General features: G+C 46.2%; 1 non-coding gene across 1 annotated transcript; it reads left to right on the plus strand.

Annotated features, from left to right (window-relative positions):
• The first annotated feature begins 6,124 nt into the window (after positions 1 to 6,124).
• LOC129081715 (small nucleolar RNA SNORA51) lies at positions 6,125 to 6,257 on the plus strand. The gene has a single exon (XR_008530330.1). It is a non-coding gene; the product is annotated as a small nucleolar RNA SNORA51 (small nucleolar RNA).
• The last annotated feature ends 2,799 nt before the right edge of the window (positions 6,258 to 9,056 follow it).

A 9,056-nucleotide genomic window follows, 5' to 3' on the forward strand; every position in this document is an offset into this window, starting at 1 on the left:
GAGGAGGGGTCCCACCGGGAATGGAGATCTCGGTGGGAGGCGCCGCCCGGCGGTAGTCAGCTGCCCGCTCGGACGGTGTCCTACAGAAGCCTGGGCACCTCTTCGAGTTCGTCCAGGCTGGGGCTGCGCGCCTGGGCAGTTCATTAGTCATTTCGACAAATATTGGCTGTGCGCTTGCTCTTGCCAGGCTCTGAGTTGGGTGCTGGACATGGAAGGGCCTGATGGGGCTACAACACCCGTAAATATTCAGTCATTTAACAAACATGCATTAAGCGCCTACTGTGTGCTTGTGTGCTGGGCCCTGTGCGATGAACAACGTCAAAACCCCTGAGCGTGGGAAACTGACATTGAGGGGAGGGGTCGACGGGGAACGAGAGGACAACGTGTTCACTGGCGTTGAGCGCCAAAGAGACAGCAGGGAGGTGCGGAGCGTGGGGCTGTTGGGAAGCGTACTTGAATAGAGACCGGAGTGACGGTTCAAATGGAAAGAGTGTCCCGGCCCAAAAGAACACCCAGCGCAAAGGAAGGGTCAGGTCGTGCAGGGTGCCAGGGCGTGTCGGAGGACTTGGGCTTTTACCCCGCGGGGCGTGGCAGCCATGGAGGGCGGTGGGCACAGCAGGTGCATGTGGGGGTTAGAGGCTCTCTGGCTCCTAATGTTGGCTGCGAGGAGGACAGGCTGTCCTCCGAGGACTAAACCTGACTCAGGTGCTCACAGGCAGCCCTCTGGTGGCTGCTGAGGAGAACAGACCGTGGGTGCGTGGAGACCGGGGCAGAGGGAGCTATGCTGGTCCAGGAGGAATGGTGGGGGGTCACAGAAGGAGTGTTATTAGGTACTGTGCTAAGTCCTGGGAAGGCAAAGAACAAGCAGCAAGAAGAGAAAGATGGTGTTACCTTGGCCGGGATAGTAAGGGCAGGTCTTGTAAGCAGGTGTCATGCATCCTTGCAAAGGACGTCCAAACAGGGAGCACAGCCCATGCAAAGGCTGAGAGGTGAGACCAGCTGGGAGAGTCTGGACAGCTGCAGGGAGGCAGGCTGGGCAGATGAGGTGGGCAAGGGGAGGAGAGGGCAGGTAGGGCTTCCTGGGCCATGCAGGATTCTGGATGATATTACAGGGCCTGGGGAAGTCAGGGGAGGGTGGCTTCTGTATTTCTTTCAAATTGATGACCAAGTGGGAGGTGGTGAAGGCCTGGCCAGGGTGTAGCAGTGGGGGTGATGGGAAGTGGCTGGATCCAGAACAGGTTCTGAAGGCACCTGACAACTGAAAGGGGGTGTCTCAGAAAGGAAGGGACCAGTTTGACTGAGGTTATAAAGATGGGGTGGGGCAGGTTTGGGGAAAATGGGCTGAAGCCCAGGGGAGTGAGACCAAAGGGGCAGACTGTGGAGGGACAGGCCATAAAGGCAGGAATGTGGCTGGAAGATTTGAAGACAGAGCCTGAGCCATAGAACAAGAGAGAGGCCTGGTGGTGAGACATCTGGTATAGCAAAGGCTCCTCCCAGCCCCATGGACTCCCTGAAAGTGCTCCTGGACTAGGGCGGCACCTGGGAGCTAGGGCTTGCACCTAAGTCTGAGTAGGACATGCTATTCTCTTAATTTGTAATGATGCCTGGTGGCACCTGTGCAAGCCAAGTGAGGCCTCAACCTGATCCACATCCTTGTCATGGAACAAGAAGAACTTGAAGAGCATGACAGAAAGATTGACCAAAGCACAGCAAGTTTACTACAGCAATAGTATGCACTCTAGAAGTGAGAGTGGGTGACCTTGGAGAATGAGACATGCTGATGGGAAGGGGTGGGAGATTTTTATTAAACGGGATCAATGCGGGGTATAGTGGTCCTCTGCTTCTGACGCTGGTAGTGTGACTGCCTGCACCACCCATCCTTGTCCCACCTCTCCCTGTATCAATTTTTTTGGAGAGGGTACTTTCAATTACAGGAAATTGAGGAGGAGAAATCAGGTCACTGAATGTCACCCCTGTGGTAGTCCAGCCAAGATGGAGAAGAGGGGGGGTATAGCTGGAGGACTTTGTTCCCTATTCTAACTTTCCTGCCTCATAAATCACTCCTGAAAGATTTCAATCCCATAATCATATAGGAAGATGAAGGGTTGGTGGTCAGTCTCCTGTAGTTGCTTCAGGATGAAATTGGGCATAGAGCCTGCCTAGCCTGGGATCAAAAAAATCTCTTCCTGGCCCTGGCTGGCGTGGCTCAGTGAACTGAGTGCTGATCTGTGAGCTGAAAGGTCACTGGTTCGATTCCTGGTTAGGACACATGCCCGGGTTGTGGGCCAAGTCCCCTGTCGGAGGTGTGTGAGCCAATCATTTGTTCCCTCATGCATTGATGTTTCTCTCCCTCCCTTTCCCTCTCTCTAAAAACAAATAAATAATATCTTTTTTTTTTTAAAGAAAAATCTCTTTCTTCCTATCTAAGGGCACAAGCTCTATATCCCCTAGATGTTGAGGTATGGGCTGGAATCTTTGGAGTGTTATCATCTATACATGAAAATGTTGTAACCTAGAGATATAAACTTAACAAGATAATTTAAAAGGCATGGACTAAATCATAAAAAGAATAGTTATTAATGGACCAAGGAGTGGAAAAAAACAGGTGAAAGAAGGGAGAGTCTATTGCACCTGTTTTAGATTGATGATATATAATATTTAAATTTTTTCTGGACCTCTGGGTCAAAATATATTCAGAGATTAGAAAGGGCCTCCCGTATAACATCTCAAAATGGTTTACATTTAAGTTTGATCTGTGCATTAGGAGGGCTATGGGCAGGAGCTGGAGCCATGTTTTCCGGGTTTCCTGGCATAATTCTGCTAAGATTTTCTTTAAGATATTAGTCCTTTCTATCTTCCCTGAAGATTGAGTCCTCCATAAAGTATGTAAATGATAGTTAATGTCTAGGGCTTTGGCTGTGTGTTGGGTAACTTTGTCCATGAAGGAAGAGGCATTGTCACTTTGGAGGCTTTGGAGCAATCTAAACCTAGAAATGAACTTTTTAAGGAGGGCTTTGGTTACATTGGCTGCTTTTTCAGTCCAGATAAAGAAGGCCTCTACCCATCCAGTAAAAGTGTCTATGAATACCAGGAGATAGTGGAAACCCTGGGAGAGGGGCATTTGTGTAAAATCTATTTATGAATCTTTTACTGGGAAGGAACTCCTTCTCTGGATGGGCTTGAGAAGGGGGGCGTGCTTTATTTTTCCCCCTGGCTCATTAACTGAACAGCGGGTATAGGCCTGAGTGACTTTTTTTTTCTTACTGATTTGAGAGAGGGAGAAATAAACATTTATTTGTTGTTCCACTTACTCATGTATTCATTGGTTGATTCTTGTATGTGCCCTGGCTGGGGATTGAACCCACGACCTTGGTATATGTAGATGATGCTCTAACCATCTGAGCTACCTGGCCAGGATCTGAGTGACTTCTTTTATGGCTTGAGATAGGCCTCTCTAAACAAAAAATCTTTGATATTAAAGAATAGGTGACATCTCTACCCAGATGAAGAGAGTCATGAGAGGATTTTATAATTTTTTATTGATCCTTAATTGGGAGCAATAGTATCTGATTGCTTATCCACCCTCATTGTTTAGGGAAAAACCTTGCCTTTCTGCCCAGGTGTTTTCATTAGAGACATAACTTAGTTTGATGGGCAGAGGAAGAGTATATGGAATTAGGGCCATAATAGAGATATCTGACCGGGCAGCCTCCTTTGCAGTCCTATCAGCGAGAAGATTTTGGGGTTTTTTTTTTTTGTTGTTGTTTTTTTTAGATATTTTAGTTGGGTCCCTTTAATGTCTCTTACAGTGGAGTATGGCTACTTCTTAGGGGTGGTTTACTGCCTCTAATAGAGTTATAATCTCCAGGCCATGCTTAATAGGGGAGTTTTTTGCTGTTAATAGTCCCCTCTCTTTCCAGATGGCAGCATGAGCATATAAAACAAAGAAGGCATATTTAGAGTCCATGTAAATGTTGTCTCTTGTCTTTTCCTAGCTCAAGAACTCAGGTCAAAGCTGAGTTCAGCCTTTTGGGCTAAAGCTCCTCAGGGGGGAGGCTTGGCTTCTATGTCTCTCCTGGAGACTCATGATTGCATAGCCTGCCCTCCTCCCTCCCTGGTCAACAGAACTGCTTTCATTGGTGATTCGGATTGTCAAGAGTTATGTCTTTTAAGCCAAAAGTCTGCTGAGGACCACCTGTTCAATAGTTTCAACACAGGAATGTAAGGTGTTCTGATTTTTTCAAGGCCCGTTTTAGGAATTAAGGTACCTGGGTTTAGGGTTTGGCATATTTTTAGAGTGAGCTCAGGGGGAATCTAAGAGAAGGGCCTGGTATTTAGTAAGTCTTTCTGCTGTTAGCCAATATGTCCTTTTGTCTCAAGGACAGTTTGAACCTGATATGGAGTTTGGGCCTCTTAAAAGTTGGTCTAGGATCAGCTCATCGGCTTTCTCCATTAATAAGGCAGTTGCCATTGGTAACCCAGCCATCCAGTTGTCACAGAGTCTGTTTTGAGAAGTAAGCCATTGGCCTAGGGATGTTGCCTAGCTTTTTGGTTAGGACTCCTAAGTCGATCCCTTATTTTTCCACTACATATATATATAAAGTAAACACTTTTCTAAGTCAGGAAGGGCCAAAGCCAGAGCCTTGGTTAGAGTCAATTTGAGGGATTTGAAGTCTCAGCTTAAGCCCTGGCTCCATTTTAATGGCTCAGAATCAGGGCCTTTGATTGCCTCATAAAGGGGTTAGCTATCAAACAAAGCCTGGAGATCCAGAGTCAGCAGAAACCCATGTTCCTAAAAAGTTTCTTAATTTTTTTTCTGTCTGTAAGATTTAGAATAGACTTTTTTAGTGAGTGAGAGAGAGAGAGAGAGAGAGAGAGAGATCCCTGGATGGATTGAGCACTGAGGAGGAAATCTGGGTCTTATTGGGAGACACTTGGTATCTCTTTCCCATAGGAAATTAAGGACTAAGATAATTTGTGGTCAGGGTTCTGTTTGGTAGGGCTAAAGATAGGAATATCATCAACATATTGAATTATGGTCCCACACAGTAGCTCTAGTTCCTGGAGACTTTTTTCAAACTTTTGTCCAAAGATGAGAGGACTGTCTTGGAATGCTTGAGGAAGGGTGGCCCAAGTACATTGACTTGTTAAATGGCTGTCAGGATCCATCCATTCAAAGGCAAACAGATTGACTATCTGGTGAAGTGGGATGAAAAAAAAAAATGTATCTTTGAGATTTAGCACCATAAACCATTTGGTCTCATGGGGAACTTGGAATAAGAGTGTATATAGATTGGGTACAATGGAGTGAATGGGAACCATAGCCTCCTTAATGGCTTGTAAGTCCTGAACCATACAATACCCTTCATTTTTTTTTTTACAGGCAGCATATGAGTGTTATAAAGAGATAAACAAGGAACTATGAATCCATGCAGAGTTAACATGTCAATGAGGGGTTTTAGTCCCCTATGGGCCTCTGGTCTTAGATGGTACTGTCCTTTTAGGGGTATACAGCCATTTATTTTCATTTGTACAGCAGTTACCTGGATAGCCCTCCCAGGAAGTCCCTTGTCCTAGGTTCTTGGGTTGACAGCAGACTGTATATGGGCTGGGATGGAGTCCAACTGAGGGTAGACTGAGTCTCGGTTAGAAACCAAGAGAAACATGGATTAAACTAAGGAGTTGGGTATTAGTGCAATACTTAGGGGCATTGTTAAATCCCTTCCAATTAAAGGAGAAGGACATTCTGGCATTACCATAAATTGTTGAGAAACCAAACAATCTTGAAGGTGACAGCTGAGAGGTAGGGTATAGTATTTTTTAGGCTACCTGTCTACCCCAGTAATGGTATAAGCAAAGGATGTTAAGGGTCCCACGTGTTCTCCAAGTAGGTGGCTCCTTTGTCAATTTAAAAATTAACTTTTTCCCTAGGTGGTATAGCTCAATGTGTAGCCTGAATGCTGGCCTGCAAAACAAAGGGTCGTTGGTTTGATTCCCAGTCTAGGGCACATGCCTGGGTTGCAGGCCATGTCCCTGGTATGGGGCGTGCAAGAGGCAACAACATATTGATGTTTCTCCCCCCTTCTTTCTCCTTCCCTTGCTCTCTCTAAAAATAAATAAATAAAATCTTTTAGAAAAAATAAAAATTATGTGTTCTTACACTGACTGTACAGAAAGAGGAGGCAGAGTAAACCCACCCCATATACACCTCAGCCCGGGCCCTTTGCCTGGTCTGTATTGTGAATGGGGGGACATGGAGTTGAGAAAAATAAAAAATTAAAAAATAAAAATTATTTTTTTCCTGGCTCCATCAAGAGTCACCTGGGGTTCTTCTGTAGTCGTGAGACATCTAATGCAAACTACCAGGAACTCAGGGCCCCTTTAGTCTTTTTAGATAAGGCCATTATGGGTTCAGGAGTCCTCCTCTCTCTTTGGAGCTGAGGACTGTCCCTTTTCCAATGGCCTGGCCAGTTACAAAGAGGGCAAGGCCTGGTGGGAGGGGCTCTTTTCTGGGGGGGATGACAAGGTCCTGGCTTTTGGGGCCATTGTCTGTTCCAATGACCCCGCTCACTGCACTTAAAGCAAGCCCATTCGGGGGAACCAAGGGGTCCCCTACTTGGGCTTCCCAATGTTTCCCGTGAGTGACCTTGAGGCTGAAAGGCACCTGTGACTGCTACCAATTGAGCCTGCCCCTTGGCCTGTCTGGTCTCAATCTGGGCCCTTTCATCTCTTTCAGTTTATTCTTGATTACTGACTACTCTGAAGGCCATTTCCAGTAACTGAGCCATCGGGGTCTGAGAACCAAATTGAAGTTTTCATAACTTTTGCCTGCTATCTGGGGTGGATTGGCTAATCAAATGTTGACCAAGTAAGGCTTAGCCCTCAGGGACAGAAGGGTCTATATTGGTGTACTTTCTAAAGGCCTCAGTCAGTCTGCCCTGAAATAGAACATGATTTTATTCCCTTTTTTTTTAGTTACCTCTTTAACTTTTTTATAATTTATAGACTTTATGACAATTTTTCATGTTACTTATAAGACTGTGTATCATATAATCCCTCCCAGCGAGGTCTGCCTGTCCCCAGGCTGGATCTTGTGTTGGGACTGCAGTCACGCCCCAGCAGGTGTCATTCTGGTTGGGCTGCCATGATTTCAGCAGCATGTCCCTGAGCTACTAACTAGATCTTGTGTTTTTTCTCAGGAGTACAGCCGGTGGACAGGACAATATGAATGTCTCCCCAAAATGCCAGGTCAAAAGACATTGTCAAAGCTTGAAATTTATCTACAAACCCAATTGGGGTCTTCTGAGAACCTGCCCATTTTTATTTTGTATCGGGGGAGGTCTGTCATGCTAAAAGGAATGTGAATTAATGGTTCTTGCATCTCCATTTGTAACTTCTCCGAGAGGACATAACTTGATGGGGACTGGGTGATAAGAGGCTCCACTCCTATGTCTTACAGGGCTGTGTTCTATAGTCTCCATTAGTAATGGAGGATTCAGTGGTACATAAGGAAGGGGAATAGTAGGACGGCTTATAGTAGGGTAAAAGGTGCTAGAGGGGGTGTCCCAGGAGAATCTTACATGGGAGAGGGACCTGGTCCTGGCCTTCATGTTCCTCTGGATTATCTATTGGGTGTGGTGAAGGCATCCAAAGAAGAGGATTGACTAGGATGTCTGTATTCCCCTGGGGAGTTCGAGGAAAAGGGGAATGGGCGTAACAGATTTACATGAGCCTCTTTTTCCTGGGTCTTGGTATAGGACCATGAAGGCTTGTACAAAAGGGACTTCTCTCTTTCTTGGAGGTTGCAAAAAAGATCTAATTGAAGGATAATATTGTAATTTAAGTCCCATTATCAGGTCATGTTTCCTGGTTCCCTAACATATTTAGGCCATGCCATATTGTAGAAGAAAATGAGGTTTTCTTGTTTTATTTTAAACTTTCAAATTTGAAGTCCTACCACTTGACTAGAATATAGTCTAGTGATGAGTACTTGGGAATAGAAGAGGAGTTTCCCATAATGCCTGGAGAAAGAAAAGGGGTGCACTAGTTAGGGCTAGACAACCTGACCAGTCTTCCCACTAGAGGGTAGACTGAGAATCCACCCACCACTAGGCTGTGGGTCCTAACCTAGGGGGCCAGGTATCCCTTCCATCCACAAGTTTCTTACCAGAAAAGTTACTCCTCTGGGATGCGAGTTTGAGGCTCTTGGTTGCCCAGGAGGGGGATTTGAGAAGGAGAGAGAGAGAGAGAGAGAGAGAGAGAGAGAGAGAGAGACCGACCCAGTCAGGAGTGGAGGAGAGAAACAAGACCCGGTTCTCAGTTTCAGGGAGGGAGACGCGAACTGCAGCCACTTGCTGCTCCCTGGTTGCAAGTCTCCAAGAGTGCCTGTGAAAGCAAGAGACCCCTCTGGCTGGCTCAACAAAAGATGATGCAGAGTAGTACCTGGGGAGGTCAAGGGTGGCCTCAGTCAATCGGGGTTCTTGTTATGAAACAAGAATGTGACAGAAAGATTTAGCAAAGTACAGTAGGTTTACTAAAGCAATAGTATGCACCTGGGAGCAGCAGACCTCGAAGAACAAGTCACACTGATGGGGACTAGACAGAAGGTTTTCATGACATGTAGGCAATGCGGGGGTGGGGGGATAGGGTGGTCCTCTGCTTCTGACACTGCGGGGAGGTGACTGCCTAAACCACCTGTCCTTTTCCATCCTTTCCAGATTGATTTTTTTGTCCTATTACAGGAAATTGGGGAGGGGTAATAGGGGTGAAGGTCCTGTCTATAACGTCCCATCTAAGACAGAGAAGGGGAGGGGTAGAGCTTGAGGCCTGGGTTCCCTATTCTAACTTTCCTGCCTCAGTAATACTGTGCATTTTCCACTAATCATATGTAATTTGTTGTTATATAAATCCCAACTGCAGAAAATTAAAGAAAGCTATGATCACTGGCGACCCCCACCCTAAGTCCACTCAGGTGACTTGAGGTGGCCAGGCTGTAAGCTTCCTAAGGAGGCTCAAAAGGTGACACACACCGTAGTGGACTTGATGGGGGCATGACA

Source organism: Pteronotus mesoamericanus, unplaced genomic scaffold (genome assembly GCF_021234165.1).
Source record: "Pteronotus mesoamericanus isolate MK-2021 breed Mesoamerican mustached bat unplaced genomic scaffold, CSHL_Meso_final contig_1210, whole genome shotgun sequence".
Taxonomy (NCBI): Eukaryota; Metazoa; Chordata; class Mammalia; order Chiroptera; family Mormoopidae; genus Pteronotus; species Pteronotus mesoamericanus.